Genomic DNA, 26,167 nt, shown 5'->3' on the forward strand with positions numbered 1-26,167 from the left:
TGTGACGACTGCGTGGTCCCATATTACGTTCATCTCTAGGAGGCAGAACGCATCTCCTTCCTGAGCAGGATGATGGCTGCGTGGTCCCATAGTACGTTCATCTCTAGGAGACAGAACGCATCTCCTTCCTGAGCGGTATGATGGCTGCGTGGTCCCATAGTACTTTCATCTCTAGGAGGCAGAACACATCTCCTTCCTGAGCGGTATGATGGCTGCGTGGTCCCATAGTACGTTCATCTCTAGGAGACAGAACGCATCTCCTTCCTGAGCAGGATGATGGCTGCGTGGTCCCATAGTACGTTCATCTCTAGGAGACAGAACGCATCTCCTTCCTGAGCAGGATGATGGCTGCGTGGTCCCCTAGTACGTTCATCTCTAGGAGACAGAACACATCTCCTTCCTGAGCGGTATGACGGCTGCGTGGTCCCATGGTGTTTATACTTGCGTACTATTGTTTGTACAGATAAACATGGTACCTTCAGGCATTTGGAAATTGCTCCCAAGGATGAACCAGACTTGTGGAGGTCTACAATTTATTTTCTGAGGTCTTGGCTGATTTCTTTCAATTTTCCCATGATGTCAAGCAAAGAGGCACTGAGATTGAAGGTAGGCCTTGAAATACATCCATGGGTACACCTCCAATTGACTCAAATAATGTCAATTATCAGAAGCTTCTAAAGCCATGACATAATTTTCTGGAATTTTCCAATCTGTTTAAAAGGCACAGCCAACTTAGTGTGTAAACTTCTGACCCACTGGAATTGTGATACAGTGAATTATAAGCGAAATAATCTGTCTGTAAACAATTGTTGGAAAAATTACTTATGTCATGCACAAAGTAGATGTCCTAAAGGACATGCCAAAATTATAGTTTGTTAACAAGAAATGTGTGGAGTGGTTGAAAAACGAGTTTTAATGACTCCAACCTAAGTGTATGTAACCTTCCGACTTCAACTGTATGTAAATAAGGTATCGGTTTCTTAATTGTAATAAATTAGCAAACATTTATTAAAACCTGTTTTTGCTTTCTCATCATGGAGTAGTGTGTAGACTGATGAGGATTAAATTATAATTGTTTTAATCCACTTTAGAATGAGGCTGTAATGTAACAAAATGTGGAAAAAGTCAATGGGTCTGAATACTTTCAGAATGTGCTCTGTCTCCTAGGGATGTTGTTCCCACTGTTACCATAAAAACATACCCATAAAAGCATAAATTTATTTAACCTTTATTTATCTTGGCAAGTGAGTTAAGAACAAATACTTATTTACAATGACTTCCGACGCCGGCCAAACCCGGACGATGCTGGGCCAATTGTGCGACGCCCTATGGGACTCCCAATCATGGCCGGTTGTGATACAGCCTGGATTCAAATCAGGGTGTCTATAGTGACACCTCAAGCACTGGGACCGCTGCGCGACTCGGGAGCCCATTCTACAGAATATTTAGTATACCAACATACTGTCCATAATGTTTATACATCCCATCCCACACACACACACACACACACACACACACACACACACACACACACACACACACACACACACACACACACACACACACACACACACACACACACACACACACACACACACACACACACACACACACACACACACACACACACACACACGACTAACATTGCTCGTCCTAATATTGATATATTTTTTAATTCCATTCATTTACTTTTAGATTTGTGCGTCTTGTTGTGTATTGTTAGATATTACTGCACTGTTGGGGCTAGGAACGCAAGCTTTTCACTACACCCGCAATAACATCTGTTAAATATGTGTATGTGACCAATACAATTTTCTTTGAACGGGGCCTCCCGGGAGGCGCAGTGGTTAAGGGCGCTGTACTGCAGGGCCAGCTGTGCCACCAGAGACTCTGGGTTCGCGCCCAGGCTCTGTCGTAACCGGCCGTGACGTCAGTGGGGCGACGCACAATTGGCCTCGCGTTGTCCGGGTAAGGGAGGGTTTGGCCGGTAGGGATGTCCTTGTCTCATCGCGCACCAGCGACTCCTGTGGCGGGCCGGGCGCAGTGCACGCTAAGGTTGCCAGGTACACGGTGTTTCCTCCGACACCTTGGTGCGGCTGGCTTCCGGGTTGGATGCACGCTGTGTTAAGATAGTCGTTAAGCCATACAAAACCTAGGGGTTAGGGGTTAAACCATTCAAAACATTCCAGATTTTGGGCAGAGTAAACCCTCTTGCGTTGCCTCTTCCTCTCCGATAAAACCCACTTTACACCAATGACTGTAGGCTTCACACAATGGAATACATTTATTCAGTAAAACTTTATTTATCAGTGCATGAACAGAATGCCATGACCAGATTATTTTCTCTCACCACTTTATATAATTTTCTTCTTAATTACATAAAAAAAATAATGGAGCGATTTACAGTTGTTTTTCCTGAATGAAGGCATGTACAGTGCCTTGCGAAAGTATTCGGCCCCCTTGAACTTTGCGACCTTTTGCCACATTTCAGGCTTCAAACAAAGATATAAAACTGTATTTTTTTGTGAAGAATCAACAACAAGTGGGACACAATCATGAAGTGGAACAACATTTATTGGATATTTCAAACTTTTTTAACAAATCAAAAACTGAAAAATTGGGCGTGCAAAATTATTCAGCCCCTTTACTTTCAGTGCAGAAAACTCTCTCCAGAAGTTCAGTGAGGATCTCTGAATGATCCAATGTTGACCTAAATGACTAATGATGATAAATACAATCCACCTGTGTGTAATCAAGTCTCCATATAAATGCACCTGCACTGTGATAGTCTCAGAGGTCCGTTAAAAGCGCAGAGAGCATCATGAAGAACAAGGAACACACCAGGCAGGTCCGAGATACTGTTGTGAAGAAGTTTAAAGCCGGATTTGGATACAAAACGATTTCCCAAGCTTTAAACATCCCAAGGAGCACTGTGCAAGCGATAATATTGAAATGGAAGGAGTATCACACCACTGCAAATCTACCAAGACCTGGCCGTCCCTCTAAACTTTCAGCTCATACAAGGAGAAGACTGATCAGAGATGCAGCCAAGTGGCCCATGATCACTCTGGATGAACTGCAGAGATCTACAGCTGAGGTGGGTGACTCTGTCCATAGGACAACAATCAGTCGTATACTGCACAAATCTGGCCTTTATGGAAGAGTGGCAAGAAGAAAGCCATTTCTTAAAGATATCCATAAAAGGGTTAGGGTTAACCCTAACCCTAACCCTAAACATGTGGAAGTAGGTGCTCTGGTCAGATGAAACCAAAATTGAACTTTTTGGCAACAAAAAAAGCAACACAGCACATCACCCTGAACACGCCATCCCCACTGTCAAACATGGTGGTGGCAGCATCATGGTTTGGGCCTGCTTTTCTTCAGCAGGGACAGGGAAGATGGTTAAAATTGATGGGAAGATGGATGGAGCCAAATACAGGACCATTCTGGAAGAAAACCTGATGGAGTCTGCAAAAGACCTGAGACTGGGACGGAGATTTGTCTTCCAACAAGACAATGATCCAAAACATAAAGCAAAATCTACAATGGAATGGTTCAAAAATAAACATATCCAGGTGTTAGAATGGCCAAGTCAATGTCCAGACCTGAATCCATTTGAGAATCTGTGGAAAAAACTGAAAACTGCTGTTCACAAATGCTCTCCATCCAACCTCACTGAGCTCGAGCTGTTTTGCAAGGAGGAATGGGAAAACATTTCAGTCTCTCGATGTGCAAAACTGATAGAGACATACCCCAAGCGACTTACAGCTGTAATCGCAGCAAAAGGTGGCGCTACAAAGTATTAACTTAAGGGGGCTGAATAAGTTTGCACGCCCAATTTTTCAGTTTTTGATTTGTTAAAAGAGTTTGAAATATCCAATAAATGTCGTTCCACTTCATGATTGTGTCCCACTTGTTGTTGATTCTTCACAAAAAAAAAACAGTTTTATATCTTTATGTTTGAAGCCTGAAATGTGACAAAAGGTCGCAAAGTTCAAGGGGGCCGAATACTTTCGCAATGCAATGTATTTATACAGGTGCTGTACAATGTATAAACATGTACAACTATCACAGAATGTAAAGACCAAAAGGCTGTTTTCTGTTGAAGCAATGCAAGGCCACATTATTTTATACAGACACATGACATGAATGATGGGGGGTACAAGGGAAACTAAACATAACGGTGAAGAGGAAATCATCATCCTTAAACTGGGCTAAGATTTTATCACAAGATTTATAAAGGTAGATTGAAAGAGAAGACTTGAAGCTGAACACACCCAAATGTAAGGTTTTGGCAGATCATTTCCAAAGCTGCCACATAACGATGTCCTCAAACAGACTAGGTTATCATTGTGTAAACTTCTGCCATTTTGTAAATTCGTGACACAGATTAGGGGCGGCAGGTAGCCTAGAGGTTAGGACAGTTGGGCCAGAAACCAAAACAGTTGCTGGTTCGAATCCTGAGCCGACTGCGTCAAAAATCGTCCGAAGAGCCCTCGAGCAAGGCACGTAACCCTAATTGCTCCTGTAAATCGCTCTGGATTAAAATGTCTAACATCTAAATGTAGATTTCAGGGATTGTCGCATGGAGTTCCTTTATTTCCGTTTCTCCAGAAGAGGGCACTATAGTCTAAAGCAGGGTTTCACAAACTTTTTCACTCAGCGCCCCCTTCCAGCATTGGAGAACATCCCATGCCCCCTTGCGCATTCACGTGCCACGTCTATTTTTATGGGCACAAGCACTGTTCACACCCCTCTTTGTTGGTGGAGAGAATTGCTCAGCCTTAAAGCTTATTTCCTGCAATTCTACAAACAAATGTTTAGGGTGCAAAGAACATTTTGCAGTTTTAAAATGAATTTTCTTGCGATTCTATATATTTTGCCATGTGTAATGTTATTTGAGTGAGAAAAATATTACAACAATATCTATGGGCTAAAAAACGTAATAAAATAAACGGTAGCTGACATGGGCTAGTTGATCTGGACATCTCTGACAAGTTATACATACCTCTAAGGTATGCAATGACTAACATGACAAGAGAAACTGTCCATTTCAAAATTGCACCTCGTGCATTCTACTATTACAACTTTCAAGAGTAAGTTTAAAGCCGGACTGAGTTTTACATTTTTTTTAATTTTATTGAACCTTTACTGAACTAGGCAAGTCAGTTAAGAACAAAAACTTATTTACATTGATGGCCTACCCCGGCCAAACCCTAAATCGGACAATGCTTGGCCAATTGGGAGTCCCATAGGGTGGTGCACAATCACAGCCGGTTGTGATACAGCCTGGAATCAAACCAGGGTCTGTAGTGATGCCTCTAGCACTGAGACTGCTGCGCCACTCGGGAGCCCTCCCCTAGGGAGTTCCGCGCACCACTGTTCGGGAACCACTGGTCTAAAGCATAGTTTTTCCAAACTCTGCCCTGGGTGCACATTTTGGTTTTTGCCCTAGCACTACAAAAGCTGATTCAGATAATCAAAGCTTGGTGATGAGTTGGCTATTTCAATCAGCTGTGTAGTGGTAGGGCAAAAAACTAAATGTGCACCCAGGGCTGAGTTTGGGAAACCTTGGTCTGATGTGTGCCATCTTGGACTGGTGTAAAATTAAAAGCACATTTTGATGTGCACATTGGAAGAAGAACAATTGTGGTGTCATAAAAATGCAAAGGTCTCACTTTTTAACCTCAATCTGCCAATACAGCTAATTTACCCCCACATTTAGATTAGAAAACACCTGGCTAAATAATACACATATTAGATAACGTACAGTCAAAGCTACGGCACTGTCTAAAATACACACCTGTCAGCTTGCAGTATACACATTTTACCAGAGGATCTAAAATGGCTGTTTACAATAAACACCATTACCGATTAAGGATGTGAAAGGGCTGTGAATGGATAGAAATACAATGTATACGGATCATAGACTAATATGGGATAGAATTATCATAAGTGATTGACATGGCTCATCCAACATGGGGGCACAGTTATTGATACAGTGACGTGAATGTAATGTACACTAAAACACAGTAGTGATGAGCAATAATTGAAGTACAGATGTAAGATCTTAACTTGAGCCAGTTTGCTACAGTAGGAAAATAATCCTGCAGGAACAGGAAATGTGAATTATTATGTGGATTATAATTCATGTTCACTTTTGTAGGGGTTGATACATTTTTCGTAAGGGAAAATCAAGACTGAAATATGAGAAAAGTGTCAGGAGTCTTTTTAAACCTCAAATACACTACAAGTTTGAGGACAGGAAGGTGATGTTTCTACACACTAGAACGGCTCATAATAATGTCCGGAACGACGTCAATGGAATGACATCAAACAAAAATTCCACTGATACCACTCCAGTCATTACCATGAGCCCGTTCTCCCCAATTAAGGTGCCACCAACCTCCTGTGGTCAGTACATCAAAATATGGAATGGCTCAGTATGGACAAATATATACTTATTCTTTGTCATTTACTCTCAATAAATTACAATATGCTTCATAATAAACACACGTGTAGTAGTAAACAATATACCTAACCACAAGTGTCTGGTCTTCACATAGATATGCATATAAAGCTTTTCCGTAATGATCTAAAATCCACTGCAAAGCTGATGACAACAGTGATTCCGAGTCTGCACAGAGCATGTAGCCTACACACCAGTTAACATGTCTGGACTGGATTTGTAGATATGGACAGAAAATGATTGAAATCCCAAACCCCCCTGATCTCCCAGTGACGTGAGGAGAAATCCCCCTCACCTCTTTATACATCCATCAGGTACATAGCAGTGGATCAATCCCACCAGCCACCAGGAACAGAACATGCTGAGTGATTGCCTGGATAAGAGCCTGACTTTAAAACCTTCATACAGTAGTGACAAACAACAACATCCTTCATCAAAGCTAGCATCAGAGAGGAAGCATCTCCTTTCATTCAACCACAAAAGAGTTTCACATCACAGAAAGGACGATACATCACATGACATGGACCAACTTCCTCCCAGCAGGTTGGAGTCTGATTGGCACAAAACAGATTGGACTTCACATCCTCCAGATCTGCAGAGCCACAAACTGACTGAACTCTGGACATGAAAACAGCCTGTAGGAAGGTTGGCTGAAGCAAACTGTGAAAAGAAGCACTGATATGCAATAAGAGGCAATGTGATGATATGGAGTAACACAGTGATGCAAAATAGCCTAAATCCTCTCAATCCTCATTGGTCCATTCTAAATGTCATCATGCTGCAAATGAGCAGAACTGTAGAAGCTGTGTCTGTATATGTATTGGACAGGTTAGTCAGTCTACGATCCATCAGTTTCCCTCCACATGAGAGTGGATTTTGGCTGAACTAGGGACCTTCCAAGGCCCTGGGGTGATGGTGGCCTGCTTCTTGCTGCTGGGGTTCCTGTTGCATGTGGAGTCCTGGCTAGCAGCACTACTGGTGCTATCCCGGGTGTCCCTCTCATTCTCTTCCTCCTCTGCCGCTCTGTGTTTGCCCTCTCTCTGACTCCTCTCTCTTCGATTCAGGGTTCCGCCCTCTGAGTCCGGCCCTGTCTTCTCCTTCTGTGTCTGGGATCTAAGAGGCTCTGCCTCTCGCTCCACCCATGTGTCCTTCCTGCGGCGATCGCTGGTTCTCGTCTCCCTCTCTTGTCTGTCAGAGGAGTCCTCCTCCTTGTGTCTCCTTTCTCTCCCCTGAGTGCCCCTACCAGGGGCAGGGTCGGAGATGGGAGGCTGCCCCCTAGAGTGCCTCTGACCCTCCTGGCCCTTCGAGGGCTGCCTGGAGACTGCTGCCTCCGGATCCCTCTTTGAGGTCATCTTCCTGGGGCTGGAAGAGCGGCACTCTCGACCCTTCCGGCCCTCTCTCTGGCCATGGGCCTTCCTCTCGCTGCTCAGGTCTCCCTCCACTGAGCCATTCTTGTGTTCAGCACTCCCTGCCTTGTTGTCTCGGTCTACTCTGTCGGTCTTCCTGGGGCTCTGGGAGCACTCCTTGGTTTCAGCCTGGACTTCGGTGGATCTCTTGGGGTTAGCAGGCTTGTCGCTGTGGGAGGTGATGGAATCACTTTTCTTGGGGAGGGTGTTGTTGTTGGGGCTGTTGGCTCTCCTCTGGCTATGGTGGTGAGGCTGCTGCCCTCTGGCCTTGTTGGGCCCCAGCAGCCTGGAGGGGGAGGGTGCAGCTGCAGCAGACGTATCCCAGTCAGAGGGCTCCTCGGGGGCAGAGTTGTTGGCGGAGGAGGGGCGGGAAAGCTCGGAGGTGGACAGGGAGATTGAGGATGGAGAGGTGGGGGATGACTGCTGGTTGGATGCAGAGAGTCTAGGAAAGCTTGAGGGTGAATTGTTCACTTTCTCCTTCATACCTGGAATAAAGGCATTGAGAGTCATAGTGAGTGAGACATTGGTTCCACCTCCAATTAGCTGAGAAAGAAATAACAATAAAGATTGTGATACTGAAGCAGATTGGCGACTGTGGTTATATTAAAGGGATATATTGTATATTCAATATGTGAAGGTGGTGAAGCATCTTGAAATTTAAAATAAGTGCACATTCAATAATCCACCAACAATATGAATCTTTCCATTATAACCTTTCAAATAGGAGCTTTAAGTCACACAGACAATATGAATCTTTCCATTATAACCTTTCAAAAATATTATAACCTTTCAAATAGGAGCTTTAAGTCACACAGACAATATGAATCTTTCCATTATAACCTTTCAAATAGGAGCTTTAAGTCACACAGACAATATGAATCTTTCCATTATAACCTTTCAAATAGGAGCTTTAAGTCACACAGACAATATGAATCTTTCCATTATAACCATTATCACACAGACAATATGAATCTTTCCATTATAACCTTTCAAATAGGAGCTTTAAGTCACACAGACAATATGAATCTTTCCATATAACCTTTCAAATAGGAGCTTTAAGTCACACAGACAATATGAATCTTTCCATTATAACCTTTCAAATAACCTTTCAAATAGAGCTTTAAGTCACACAGACAATATGAATCTTTCCATTATAACCTTTCAAATAGTTTATCAGTGCCATCAAAGGGAGGACAATAGGTGTAAGCTTTTCCATTATAACACCACCGCACAGCTGACACAGACAATTTCTGAATTTCCCATCAAGAGCTGATAAGAGCTGACGTTTGAATTTCCCTCAAGAGCTGATAAGAGTAGCGCTGGCGTGATTGAAAGAGCAAAGCGGAGAACCAGAAAGTGAGATGGACTTAGTGGAGCTGAAATGGGGTTTCGATTTCCATGAGAAACAACTAATAGAAATCCATTCTTCTTAAAATCAGGACAGGAGAGAGTTGATGGCGGTGAACGCACATACATCATCTGAACATCTCACTGATCAATATCAAGTGAACGACTTTCTCCTGGTCTCGATCATTGTGATGTTGTGTGTGTTCAGCGGCAGGGGAGTGTTTGTGTTCTGTAATAACAACTCAGGGGCTCTAGAGCCACATCGTGATCCAGCGTGGGTCTCAGGCCCCAATTCAATCAATTGCAGATAAAGGAAAACTGCAGTTTCACTCCGAATGTATTTCAAAGAAAGGTTTGGTTTTTCCTTGAGAAGAACAACTTGTGGGGTGTGTCTTTTTGTGGTTAACACTATTAGTATAACATAAACCTGTAGTGCAATTTCCTTTATCTGTCATTGATTGAATTGGGGCCTTCGTTAGTAAACATGTTCAACTGTCTCCGTTCAGACCGCCTACTGGTTACAGAGTAGCTCTCATTGGGCGAGGCCTTTCTGAGCGTAGGACTGTTATGGGAGGAGAGGTCCACTTATGATTAACGGGAGCAAGGAGGAGATATAAACAGCAGCTGATTTTAAAAGGTGTAGCACTTTGAAACGGAGAGAACAGAGGCAAAGAGGAGGAGAGAAGAGTACGAGGTGGTTTACCAAGGTTATTAAGGACAGACCAAGAAAAGCAGTGAGGCTGCTAGTGACTCTCTGGTTTCATGTAGAAGCACAGGGTGGAGGAAGAAGAGTTCACACCTACAGGGAGGAAGAAGAGAGAGAGAACAGTGCCAGGACAGCTAGACAGAGAGAGGTAGAGCCAGATAGATAGAGAGGTATAAAGCTAGAGAGACAAACCATGGTAAAGCGAGACGATTGCAAAAGCTTTCACATGCACAAAAGGGAGGTATGGTCATTTATATGTACTGTATAGACTGGGTTATATATTGTGTGTTTGAAAGTTTAACAACAGTGTTTGAGTGGAATGAGTCCATAGAAGTAGAACAACTAGAATGGACACATTCTAATTCTATGGTTCAGTCCATGGTCAGTCTTCTATCCGTATGTGTATTGCAAGCAGTAGAGACAGTGTCTGAGTAGGTTACATGTTGATGAGTCCACATTCTAATTCTGTGGTTGAGAACATGGTCACTCTTTTATGTGTGTTTGAGTAGAGTATGTGGTTGAGTCTGTGGTTTCTCACTGGGGTCGGGGACCCGGCCCAGGCCAGGTCTGAGGAGCAGCAGGACCTTGGTGCCCCCAGCCTGGATCAGCTCGATGGCCCGGGTGTGTGTGATGCCCTGGGTGGGCTCACCGTTGATCGCCACAATCTGATCTCCTACCTGTGGTAACACACATGATGTTTCAGTACTAATAGCCACAGTATTTACTCAGTATGAAGCTAATGCTAATACTACAATCACTTGAATCCTTGAAATCTCCCAATGTCATTAAACACAGCAAAATCGTCTTTCTCCCCTAGACACCATTCAACAGGCATGTACTGTATGTGTGCCCATTCTCATAGAGAGAACACATGTAGCCACCATCTATGAGAGCAGGTATTAATGCCCTGGGTTGGTGACGGACTGGCCCAGTTAGACTCACGTGTATCCTGCCGTCCTTCAGTGCAGGACCCTCCTCCGCCAGTCTCAATATGAACAGGCCCATGTTGTACTCCTTCCCTCCCCGCAGACTGAAGCCAAACCCCCACTGGCCTCGCTTCAGCTCCACATGGAAACCACCCTGATAAAGAGAAAATAAACATCTCTATTCATCAGTTATTCAGCTAACATGTAGATGTAATGTCATATTGTAATAGATGTTAAATGCTTTATGATATTCAGTATTGATTCACATGGCTAAGAATACACAACAATAAAACCATACACACAGTGTTTGACCTTTTCTCTCCATAGCCTCACCTGCTTGGGGTCTGAGGTGATGAGTTGTCCCATCTCGCTGGGTGGAAGGGACTTACACTCCAGGGCGTCTCCATTCCTAAACAGTCACATACAAAACATCAAAGTGTCAGTGTACTGTGAAAGCTTTTTTTCCAGAAAGGTTTCCACCTTTACAGGGTTTGTAGCGTTTGGTGTCTCTTTCCTTCAGTATGCTTATACAGTGTGAGGTAAATTGTATATGTATATATGCTATAATTCTTCTGAAGAGACAAGCTGCTTGTTCTGTAAACTAATGTAACCGCTGCATGTAGCAGACTTCAATCTCATTACAATCTTTTATCAGAGTTGAGCTGCAGTGATATAATAATAATAATAATATATGCTAGAGAGAACCAGTGATATAATAATAATAATAATAATAATAAATGCTAGAGAGAACCAGTGATATAATAATAATAATAATATATGCTAGAGAGAACCAGTGATATAATAATAATAATATATGCTAGAGAGAACCAGTGATATAATAATAATAATAATAAATGCTAGAGAGAACCAGTGATATAATAATAATAATAATAATAAATGCTAGAGAGAACCAGTGATATAATAATAATAATAATAATAATATGCTAGAGAGAACCAGTGATATAATAATAATAATAATAATAATATATGCTAGAGAGAACCCGTGATATAATAATAATAATAAATGCTAGAGAGAACCAGTGATATAATAATAATAATAATATATGCTAAGAGAACCAGTGATATAATAATAATAATAATAAATGCTAGAGAGAACCAGTGATATAATAATAATAATAAATATAATAATAATATATGCTAAGAGAACCAGTGATAAATAATAATAATAATAATGCTAGAGAGAACCAGTGATATAATAATAATAATAATAAATGCTAGAGAGAACCAGTGATATAATAATAATAATAATATATGCTAGAGAGAACCAGTGATATAATAATAATATATGATAGAGAGAACCAGTGATATAATAATAATAATAATATATGCTAGAGAGAACCAGTGATATAATAATAATAATAATAAATGCTAGAGAGAACCAGTGATATAATAATAATAATAATATATGCTAGAGAGAACCAGTGATATAATAATAATAATAATAAATGCTAGAGAGAACCAGTGATATAATAATAATAATAATATATGCTAGAGAGAACCAGTGATATAATAATAATAATAATAAATGCTAGAGAGAACCAGTGATATAATAATAATAATAATAAATGCTAGAGAGAACCAGTGATATAATAATAATAATAATAAATGCTAGAGAGAACCAGTGATATAATAATAATAATAATAAATGCTAGAGAGAACCAGTGATATAATAATAATAATAATAAATGCTAGAGAGAACCAGTGATATAATAATAATAATAATAAATGCTAGAGAGAACCAGTGATATAATAATAATAATAATATATGCTAGAGAGAACCAGTGATATAATAATAATAATATATGCTAGAGAGAACCAGTGATATAATAATAATAATAATAAATGCTAGAGAGAACCAGTGATATAATAATAATAATAATAATAAATATGCTAGAGAGAACCAGTGATATAATAATAATAATAATATATGCTAGAGAGAACCAGTGATATAATAATAATAATAATATATGCTAGAGAGAACCAGTGATATAATAATAATAATAATATATGCTAGAGAGAACCAGTGATATAATAATAATAATAATATGCTAGAGAGAACCAGTGATATAATAATAATAATAATATATGCTAGAGAGAACCAGTGATATAATAATAATAATAATAAATGCTAGAGAGAACCAGTGATATAATAATAATAATAATATATGCTAGAGAGAACCAGTGATATAATAATAATAATATATGCTAGAGAGAACCAGTGATATAATAATAATAATAATAATAATATATGCTAGAGAGAACCAGTGATATAATAATAATAATAATATATGCTAGAGAGAACCAGTGATATAATAATAATAATAATAATAATAATATATGCTAGAGAGAACCAGTGATATAATAATAATAATAATATATGCTAGAGAGAACCAGTGATATAATAATAATAATAATATATGCTAGAGAGAACCAGTGATATAATAATAATAATAATATATGCTAGAGAGAACCAGTGATATAATAATAATAATAATAAATGCTAGAGAGAACCAGTGATATAATAATAATAATATATATATGCTAGAGAGAACCAGTGATATAATAATAATATATGCTAGAGAGAACCAGTGATATAATAATAATAATAATATGCTAGAGAGAACCAGTGATATAATAATAATAATATATGCTAGAGAGAACCAGTGATGTAATAATAATAATATATGCTATAGAGAACCAGTGATATAATAATAATAATAAATGCTAGAGAGAACCGGTGATATAATAATAATAATAATTTGTTGCTAGAGAGAACCAGTGATATAATAATAATAATAATAATATATGCTAGAGAGAACCAGTGATATAATAATAATAATATATGCAAGAGAGAAGCAGTGATATAATAATAATAATAATATAATATGCTAGAGAGAACCAGTGATATAATAATAATAATAATATAATATGCTAGAGAGAACCAGTGATATAATAATAATAGATGCTTGAGAGAACCAGTGATATAATAATAATAATATATGCTAGAGAGAACCAGTGATATAATAATAATAAATGCTTGAGAGAACCAGTGATATAATAATAATAAATGCTAGAGAGAACCAGTGATATAATAATAATAAATGCTTGAGAGAACCAGTGATGTAATAATAATAATATATGCTAGAGAGAACCAGTGATATAATAATAATAATGCTAGAGAGAACCAGTGATATAATAATAATAAATGCTCGAGAGAACCAGTGATATAATAATAATAAATGCTTGAGAGAACCAGTGATATAATAATAATAAATGCTCGAGAGAACCAGTGATATAATAATAATAAATGCTCGAGAGAACCAGTGATATAATAATAATAAATGCTAGAGAGAACCAGTGATATAATAATAATAAATGCTTGAGAGAACCAGTGATATAATAATAATAAATGCTAGAGAGAACCAGTGATGTAATAATAATAATATATGCTAGAGAGAACCAGTGATATAATAATAATAAATGCTCGAGAGAACCAGTGATATAATAATAATAATATATGCTAGAGAGAACCAGTGATATAATAATATAATATGCTAGAGAGAACCAGTGATATAATAATAATAATAATATATGCTAGAGAACCAGTGATATAATAATAATACATGCTCCAGAGAACCAGTGATATAATAATAATAATATATGCTAGAGAGAACCAGTGATATAATAATAATAATATATGCTAGAGAGAACCAGTGATATAATAATAATAAATGCTAGAGAGAACCAGTGATATAATAATAATATATGCTAGAGAGAACCAGTGATATAATAATAATAATATATGCGAGAGAGAACCAGTGATGTAATAATAATAATATATGCGAGAGAGAACCAGTGATATAATAATAATAATATATGCTAGAGAGAACCAGTGATATAATAATAATACTATATGCGAGAGAGAACCAGTGATATAATAATTATTATAATAATATAATATGCTAGCGAGAACCAGTGATATAATAATAATAATATATGCGAGAGAGAACCAGTGATATAATAATAATAATAATATAATATGCTAGAGAGAACCAGTGATATAATAATTATTATAATAATAATATATGCTAGAGAGAACCAGTGATATAATAACAATAATAAATGCTAGAGAGAACCAGTGATATAATAATTATTATAATAATATAATATGCTAGAGAGAACCAGTGATATAATAATAATATAATATGCTAGAGAGAACCAGTGATATAATAATAATATAATATGCTAGAGAGAACCAGTGATATAATAATAATATAATATGCTAGCGAGAACCAGTGATATAATAATAATAATAAATGCTAGAGAGAACCAGTGATATAATAATAATATAATATGCTAGAGAGAACCAGTGATATAATAATAATACAATATGCTAGAGAGAACCAGTGATATAATAATAATATAATATGCTAGAGAGAACCAGTGATATAATAATTATTATAATAATATAATATGCTAGAGAGAACCAGTGATATAATAATAATTATAATAATATAATATGCTAGAGAGAACCAGTGATATAATAATTATTATAATAATATAATATGCTAGAGAGAACCAGTGATATAATAATAATATAATATGCTAGAGAGAACCAGTGATATAATAACAATAATAAATGCTAGAGAGAACCAGTGATATAATAATAATATAATATGCTAGAGAGAACCAGTGATATAATAATAATATAATATGCTAGAGAGAACCAGTGATATAATAATTATTATAATAATATAATATGCTAGAGAGAACCAGTGATATAATAATAATATAATATGCTAGAGAGAACCAGTGATATAATAATAATAATAAATATGCTAGAGAGAACCAGTGATATAATAATAATATAATATGCTAGAGAGAACCAGTGATATAATAACAATAATAAATGCTAGAGAGAACCAGTGATATAATAATAATATAATATGCTAGAGAGAACCAGTGATATAATAATAATATAATATGCTAGAGAGAACCAGTGATATAATAATAATAAATGCTAGAGAGAACCAGTGATATAATAACAATAATAAATGCTAGAGAGAACCAGTGATATAATAACAATAATAAATGCTAGAGAGAACCAGTGATATAATAACAATAATAAATGCTAGAGAGAACCAGTGATATAATAACAATAATAAATGCTAGAGAGAACCAGTGATATAATAATAATATAATATGCTAGAGAGAACCAGTGATATAATAACAATAATAAATGCTAGAGAGAACCAGTGATATAATAATAATATAATATGCTAGAGAGAACCAGTGATATAATAACAATAATAAATGCTAGAGAGAACCAGTGATATAATAATAATATAATATGCTAGAGAGAACCAGTGATATAATAATAATATAATATGCTAGAGAGAACCAGTGATATAATAATAATATAATATGCTAGAGAGAACCAGTGATATAATAATAATATAATATGCTAGAGAGAACCAGTGATATAATAATAATATAATATGCTAGAGAGAACCAGTGATATAATAATTATTATAATAATATAATATGCTAGAGAGAACCAGTGATATAATAACAATAATAATAAATGCTAGAGAGAACCAGTGATATAATAATAATAATATATGCTAGAGAGAACCCGTGATATAATAATAATAATAATAATATATGCTAGAGAGAACCAGTGATATAATAATAATATATGCTAGAGAGAACCAGTGATATAATAATAATAATAATATATGCTAGAGAGAACCAGTGATATAATAATAATAATATATGCTAGAGAGAACCAGTGATATAATAATAATAATAATAAATGCTAGAGAGAACCAGTGATATAATAATAATAATAATATATGCTAGAGAGAACCAGTGATATAATAATAATAATATAATATGCTAGAGAGAACCAGTGATATAATAATAATAGATGCTTGAGAGAACCAGTGATATAATAATAATAATATATGCTAGAGAGAACCAGTGATATAATAACAATAATAAATGCTAGAGAGAACCAGTGATATAATAATAATATAATATGCTAGAGAGAACCAGTGATATAATAACAATAATAAATGCTAGAGAGAACCAGTGATATAATAATAATATAATATGCTAGAGAGAACCAGTGATATAATAATAATATAATATGCTAGAGAGAACCAGTGATATAATAATAATATAATATGCTAGAGAGAACCAGTGATATAATAATATAATATACTAGAGAGAACCAGTGATATAATAATAATATAATATGCTAGAGAGAACCAGTGATATAATAATTATTATAATAATATAATATGCTAGAGAGAACCAGTGATATAATAACAATAATAATAAATGCTAGAGAGAACCAGTGATATAATAATAATAATAATATATGCTAGAGAGAACCCGTGATATAATAATAATAATAATATATGCTAGAGAGAACCAGTGATATAATAATAATATATGCTAGAGAGAACCCGTGATATAATAATAATAATATATGCTAGAGAGAACCAGTGATATAATAATAATAATATATGCTAGAGAGAACCAGTGATATAATAATAATAATAATAAATGCTAGAGAGAACCAGTGATATAATAATAATAATAATAATATATGCTAGAGAGAACCAGTGATATAATAATAATAATATATGCTACAGAGAACCAGTGATATAATAATAATAATAATAAATGCTAGAGAGAACCAGTGATATAATAATAATAATAATATATGCTAGAGAGAACCAGTGATATAATAATAATAAATGCTAGAGAGAACCAGTGATATAATAATAATAATAAATGCTTGAGAGAACCAGTGATATAATAATAATAATAAATGCTAGAGAGAACCAGTGATATAATAATAATATATGCTAGAGAGAACCAGTGATATAATAATAATAAATGATAGAGAGAACCAGTGATATAATAATAATAATAATATAATATGCTAGAGAGAACCAGTGATATAATAATAATAGATGCTTGAGAGAACCAGTGATATAATAATAATAATATATGCTAGAGAGAACCAGTATATAATAATAATAAATGCTTGAGAGAACCAGTGATATAATAATAATAAAATGCTAGAGAGAACCAGTGATGTAATAATAATAATATATGCTAGAGAGAACCAGTGATATAATAATAATAATATATGATAGAGAGAACCAGTGATATAATAATAATAATAAATGCTAGAGAGAACCAGTGATATAATAATAATAATAAATGCTAGAGAGAACCAGTGATATAATAATAATAATATATGCTAGAGAGAACCAGTGATATAATAATAATAATATATGATAGAGAGAACCAGTGATATAATAATAATAATATATGCTAGAGAGAACCAGTGATATAATAATAATAATATATGCTAGAGAGAACCAGTGATATAATAATAATAATAATATATGATAGAGAGAACCAGTGATATAATAATAATAATATATGCTAGAGAGAACCAGTGATATAATAATAATAATATATGATAGAGAGAACCAGTGATATAATAATAATAATATATGCTAGAGAGAACCAGTGATATAATAATAATAATATATGATAGAGAGAACCAGTGATATAATAATAATAATAATAAATGCTAGAGAGAACCAGTGATATAATAAGAATAATATATGCTAGAGAGAACCAGTGATATAATAATAATAATATATGCTAGAGAGAACCAGTGATATAATAAGAATAATATATGCTAAAGAGAACCAGTGATATAATAATAATAATATATGCTAGAGAGAACCAGTGATATAATAATAATAATAATAATAAATGCTAGAGAGAACCAGTGATATAATAAGAATAATATATGCTAGAGAGAACCAGTGATATAATAATAATAATATATGCTAGAGAGAACCAGTGATATAATAAGAATAATATATGCTAAAGAGAACCAGTGATATAATAATAATAATATATGCTAGAGAGAACCAGTGATATAATAATAATAATAAATGCTAGAGAGAACCAGTGATATAATAATAATAATATATGCTAGAGAGAACCAGTGATATAATAATAATATATGCTAGAGAGAACCAGTGATATAATAATAATAATAAATGCTAGAGAGAACCAGTGATATAATAATAATAATATATGCTAGAGAGAACCAGTGATGTAATAATAATAATATATGCTATAGAGAACCAGTGATATAATAATAATAATAAATGCTAGAGAGAACCGGTGATATAATAATAATAATAATTTGTTGCTAGAGAGAACCAGTGATATAATAATAATAATAATATATGCTAGAGAGAACCAGTGATATAATAATAATAATAATATATGCAAGAGAGAAGCAGTGATATAATAATAATTATAATAATGTATGCTAGCGAGAATCAGTGATAAAATAATAATAATATAATATGCTAGAGAGAACCAGTGATATAATAATAATAATAAATGCTTGAGAGAACCAGTGATATAATAATAATAATATATGCTAGAGAGAACCAGTGATATAATAATAATAATATATGCAAGAGAGAACAGTGATATAATAATAATATAATAATGTATGCTAGAGAGAATCAGTGATAAAATAATAATAATATAATATGCTAGAGAGAACCAGTGATATAATAATAATAATAAATGCTTGAGAGAACCAGTGATATAATAATAATAATAGTATATGCTAGAGAGAACCAGTGATATAATAATAATAATATAATATGCTAGAGAGAACCAGTGATATAATAATAATAATAATATAATATGCTAGAGAGAACCAGTGATATAATAATAATAGATGCTTGAGAGAACCAGTGATATAATAATAATATAATATGCTAGAGAGAACCAGTGATATAATAATAATATAATATGCTAGAGAGAACCAGTGATATAATAATAATAATATAATATGCTAGAGAGAACCAGTGATATAATAATAATAATATAATATGCTAGAGAGAACCAGTGATATAATAATAATAATAATAATATAATATGCTAGAGAGAACCAGTGATATAATAATAATAGATGCTTGAGAGAACCAGTGATATAATAATAATATAATATGCTAGAGAGAACCAGTGATATAATAATAATATAATATGCTAGAGAGAACCAGTGATATAATAATAATAAAATATGCTAGAGAGAACCAGTGATATAATAATAATATAATATGCTAGAGAGAACCAGTGATATAATAATAATATAATATGCTAGAGAGAACCAGTGATATAATAATAATATAATATGCTAGAGAGAACCAGTGATATAATAATAATAATAATTTAATATGCTAGAGAGAACCAGTGATATAATAATAATATAATATGCTAGAGAGAACCAGTGATATAATAATAATATAATATGCTAGAGAGAACCAGTGATATAATAATAATATAATATGCTAGAGAGAACCAGTGATATAATAATAATATAATATGCTAGAGAGAACCAGTGATATAATAATAATATAATATGCTAGAGAGAACCAGTGATATAATAATAATAATAATTTAATATGCTAGAGAGAACCAGTGATATAATAATAATATAATATGCTAGAGAGAACCAGTGATATAATAATAATATAATATGCTAGAGAGAACCAGTGATATAATAATAATATATGCTAGAGAGAACCAGTGATATAATAATAATAATAAATGCTAGAGAGAACCAGTGATATAATAATAATAATATATGCTAGAGAGAACCAGTGATGTAATAATAATAATATATGCTATAGAGAACCAGTGATATAATAATAATAATAAATGCTAGAGAGAACCGGTGATATAATAATAATAATAATTTGTTGCTAGAGAGAACCAGTGATATAATAATAATAATAATATATGCTAGAGAGAACCAGTGATATAATAATAATAATAATATATGCAAGAGAGAAGCAGTGATATAATAATAATTATAATAATGTATGCTAGCGAGAATCAGTGATAAAATAATAATAATATAATATGCTAGAGAGAACCAGTGATATAATAATAATAATAAATGCTTGAGAGAACCAGTGATATAATAATAATAATATATGCTAGAGAGAACCAGTGATATAATAATAATAATATATGCAAGAGAGAAGCAGTGATATAATAATAATTATAATAATGTATGCTAGCGAGAATCAGTGATAAAATAATAATAATATAATATGCTAGAGAGAACCAGTGATATAATAATAATAATAAATGCTTGAGAGAACCAGTGATATAATAATAATAATAGTATATGCTAGAGAGAACCAGTGATATAATAATAATAATATAATATGCTAGAGAGAACCAGTGATATAATAATAATAATAATATAATATGCTAGAGAGAACCAGTGATATAATAATAATAGATGCTTGAGAGAACCAGTGATATAATAATAATATAATATGCTAGAGAGAACCAGTGATATAATAATAATATAATATGCTAGAGAGAACCAGTGATATAATAATAATAATATAATATGCTAGAGAGAACCAGTGATATAATAATAATAATATAATATGCTAGAGAGAACCAGTGATATAATAATAATAATAATATAATATGCTAGAGAGAACCAGTGATATAATAATAATAGATGCTTGAGAGAACCAGTGATATAATAATAATATAATATGCTAGAGAGAACCAGTGATATAATAATAATATAATATGCTAGAGAGAACCAGTGATATAATAATAATATAATATGCTAGAGAGAACCAGTGATATAATAATAATATAATATGCTAGAGAGAACCAGTGATATAATAATAATAATAATATAATATGCTAGAGAGAACCAGTGATATAATAATAATATAATATGCTAGAGAGAACCAGTGATATAATAATAATATAATATGCTAGAGAGAACCAGTGATATAATAATAATATAATATGCTAGAGAGAACCAGTGATATAATAATAATATAATATGCTAGAGAGAACCAGTGATATAATAATAATATAATATGCTAGAGAGAACCAGTGATATAATAATAATATAATATGCTAGAGAGAACCAGTGATATAATAATAATAATATAATATGCTAGAGAGAACCAGTGATATAATAATAATATAATATGCTAGAGAGAACCAGTGATATAATAATAATATAATATGCTAGAGAGAACCAGTGATATAATAATAATATAATATGCTAGAGAGAACCAGTGATATAATAATAATAATAATTTAATATGCTAGAGAGAACCAGTGATATCTAAAGAGTATTCTTAGCAGAAGAGTTTACATACTTAAGACTGATAAGCAGACAGCCTTCCTCTCTCTCTCTCCCTTTATTTACAGAGACCTACCTCACCCTGGCATGTGTTAGAGATGCATGAGAAGGAGGAAGGTCTTTACTTGAGAAGAGAGAAAATTGGGAAAGGGGAAATGAGGAAAGATCCAGGGTGAAACCACACGGTGAGCAGAGCAGAGCAGAGTGAGAGGGTTAGGAAATGAGAGGGGAATTATAGGTGCTGTAGTAATGGATTACAAGTCCAACACAGGTCATCTGGTTTAAACAGGAAGATCTAATACTGAGTGCAGCCACACCATCCACTGTTAATCCTTCCCTTCCATCCCCTTGTCTTCAGGATGGGCCATGTAGTGATGTGTGTGTGTGTGTGTGTGTGTGTGTGTGTGTGTGTGTGTGTGTGTGTGTGTGTGTGTGTGTGTGTGTGTGTGTGTGTGTGTGTGTGTGTGTGTTCGTGTGTTCGTGTGTTCGTGTGTGTGTGTGTGTGTGTGTGTGTGTGTGTGTGTGTGTGTGTGTGTGTGTGTGTGTGTGTGTGTGTGTGTGTGTGTGTGTGTGTGTGTGTGTGTGTGTGTGTGTGTGTCCGCTCCTGTACCTGTCAGTGTGGCTGGCAGGCTGCTGGCCCATAGCTCTGTGCTGTGCTGCAGGGCTCTGCTTGGCTGAACTGGTTTCAGATGCAGGGCCACTGTTCTCTAAAGGAACACAGAAGACATTCAGTATGGAATGTCATGCAAACTAACATTTCATCCTCTCCAACCTTTCCTTTTTCACTTTATCTAGCAATATCAAAATAACAAAAACTGAAAATGCAAGACTAACAAATTTAGTAGTTCCCCATTCCACAGTAAACATTAAAACAATACTACAGAATCCCATATCAAGTAAGGCTCCATTTCCCAGAGTGCAGTGTGTCTGTGGAAGGTCTCACCATCCTCTGGCACCACAGTGAGGGTGACAGTGTTGCCGGCCTCCTTGATGAGTTGGACGATGTCGTTGTGGGACAGTTCCATGATGGACTGGGAGTTGACCGCTGAGATATGGTCGCCCACCTTCAGCTGACCGCTACGGTCTGTGGGGCTGCCCTCGATGATGCGACCAATCTTGTGAGGGATAACTGAAGCATCAGAGAGTGAACGAGACGACAGGACCATTTAGCTCCGCTCTGTCAGGTACTACTGCAGATGGTATTTGTAAAGCAGTTATGGTTTTTCATTGTACCAAACTGGTTATTCATTGTATCAAAGCAGTATTGGCTCAGTGTTGTCAGGGTTAGGGGAGGTTTGGTCGGGGTAGGCCTTCATTGTAAAATAATAATTTGTTCTTAACCGACTTGCCTAAAGGTAAAAATAATTAAAAAAAACAAGTATTCAATAAGCTAAATAAAGCTTTAATTATAATTCTTGACAATTTCAACCAAACACAATTTTGAAAGAGTCTTTATATTGTCCTTTGTCATCTCCCTCATAGGAAGTACTTCATGTTCTTTACGTATAGTGAACCTCACTACTCCATGCCTCCTGTCTGTACCATTAGTTCAGTGTACACACAAACTCAAGTATTGATAGACAGAAAGACAGGGAGAGACAAAAGGAGTGACAGCAAGAGAGAGAGATGGCATGCTGCGTGGCTCAATACCGTGCTCTGTGTGTTACCCAATCAGTAATGACAAGAGATTAAACAGCTTGGAAAGACCAATTATGCAAAAACAAAGCTATTTTCTCTACTTGAATCTACTTGAAATAAGAGGCATTGAAAATAGTCTACATTGTGATTGAGTGGAATACAAGCATGGAGGTTATGTGTTGTATTGGAGGGAACTGTCTCTAAATTGCCAAACAGCATCATCCATACAGAGTTGGAGTAGAGTTGGAATATATCTCACCTCCGGGAGGAGGCTTGTTCTTGGAGGTAAGGATGACGAAGCCAAAGCCTTCGTTGTCTTTGCGTTGCAGGGTGACGTCGTAGCATTCTGGTTGGTGGGGGGAGCTGGCTGTAGGGACCTGGATGCGGGGCAGCTTGGGGGAGCCATTGACCAGGGCTGGAGCCACCTGCTGCTGACCACTACCACCATCCTCCTCTCCACTGCCCTCTGATCACACACACAGAGAAAAATAGTTTTATATGGGTTCAGTTGGGATAACTTACTGTCTACATTATATTCATGTAATTGTCGGGTTGTTTATGGTCTCTCTCTCACAGCCATTCTTATGAAAGCTCAAAGGTATGAGTTAATTTTATTGGTCATTTTACACGTTCCAACCTCAATTTTACTTCCTCCGAAAGACACACATACATCAGTAGAGGCTGGTGAGAGAAGCTATAGGAGGAAGGGCTCATTATAATGGCTGGAATGTAATTCATGGAACGGTATCAAACACATCAAACATATGGAAACCACGTTTGACTCCGTTCCATCCATTTCATTCCAACCATTATAATGAGTCCATCCTCCTATAGCTCCACCCACCAGCCTCCATTGACATACATATACAGGTTTTGGAGCGCTGCGGTTGCCTCACTGAGCACCCGGGGAGCTGTTGTTGTGGGGGGTTAAGTTCCTTGCTCAAGGGCACAACGGCAGGCAATGTCATGTAGGATTTGATACTAGCAAGTCTCCAGTTACCAGCTCACTTCTCGCCAGATATTTTCCAGACGGATTGCTGACTCGCCTCTTTAACCGGTAAGCTTTCTGCCGCCTCTTAAAGTTGTTTATAATGCTCAGTTTAGGCCACCAATGATTCATTTTAGGCTGTATCAATGTCATACTAGTGTTCATTTGAAAATGAACCCCACAATTACGGTATAGAAAGACTCACTGATGTGTGTTTGGCATATCTGTGCACAGAATAGGAAAGAAATATTTGGAAAGAAATGTTTGATAAGTCAATTCTGCCTCAGTCAATCTTTCATGTGGAGCCTATGTGTTGGTTTTCTTGAATCTTTGTCTTGTCAACTCATGCTTTGATTTCAACCACAAAGAGTATATGATTGATGCTTAATTTCCTCCAGTACGATCATGTCTGTCATTCAAAGCAATTTCAAAAGTTCTCTCTCTTGTCATAGAAACGTATTTTTTTGTGTAAACAAAGCTGCTGTATACTGCGTGGGCTTCAGTCTGTCAGGACAGAACAGCAGTCATCTTGTTTTCTGTGTGCCATGGAAATCTTCTCCTCCAACTGGATCTGATTCCACAGCACTTCACACAATTATCAGCACTTTTTGAAGAGATGCATAAACACTCAAACACAAATTTCTCTTTATTTCTCAATCTTTCTCTCCTCTCAAATCCCACGGTCTACTCACACTCACCCAGCCACTCACATACCTGTATGTGCCAATTTCCTGCGGACTGTCAGCATGACCTGTCCATTGCGGGCAGCGTTGGTCATCAGCTCCAGCACATGCTTGTGAGACTTGCCCTTGACTGGCACCCCGTCGATACACATGAGTTCATCACCTGCTCGAAGACGTCCGTCCTTCTCTGCCGCGCCGAGGGGCACGATGGCACCAATGTACACCTGGCGCAGGGAGAGAGGCAGGTATGATGACATTTATTTAAGACACTCAAACACAGGGGGATAACTTTAACCTGATTTAGAGCCAGTTTCCCAGACCCAGATTAAAAAACATGGTCAATGGGGGTAACCCATTTAAAGCACGATTAACTCTACTACTAGGCTTAACCTAGTTCCGGGAAAGCAGCCCACAGTGTGCCCAGAGTTTTAAAACGTCTTAGGGATAGCCCTCTTTTTTTCAATTTTCACCTAAAATTACATACCAAATCTAAGTGCCTGTAACTCAGGCCCTGAAGCAAGGATATGCATATTATTGGTACCATTTGACAGGAAACACTTTGACGTTTGTGGAAATGTGATTTGAATGTAGGAGAATATAACATAATAGATCTGGTAGAAGAATAAAATAAAATAAAAAACAGTTTTTTTTCTATCTCCATCTTTGAAATGCAAGAGAAAGGTCCCAATTCTAGCCATCACTCTGGTTGTAATTCTGATGGTATCCACA

The 26,167-nt window shown here is 35.6% G+C and overlaps 1 pseudogene; it reads right to left on the bottom strand.

The window, feature by feature from the left end:
- Positions 1-5,228: 5,228 nt before the first annotated feature.
- Positions 5,229-26,167, bottom strand: part of LOC124032174 — a 308,194-nt pseudogene continuing 287,255 nt past the window's right edge.

The sequence above is a fragment of the Oncorhynchus gorbuscha genome, linkage group LG03, assembly GCF_021184085.1.
Source record: "Oncorhynchus gorbuscha isolate QuinsamMale2020 ecotype Even-year linkage group LG03, OgorEven_v1.0, whole genome shotgun sequence".
Taxonomy (NCBI): Eukaryota; Metazoa; Chordata; class Actinopteri; order Salmoniformes; family Salmonidae; genus Oncorhynchus; species Oncorhynchus gorbuscha.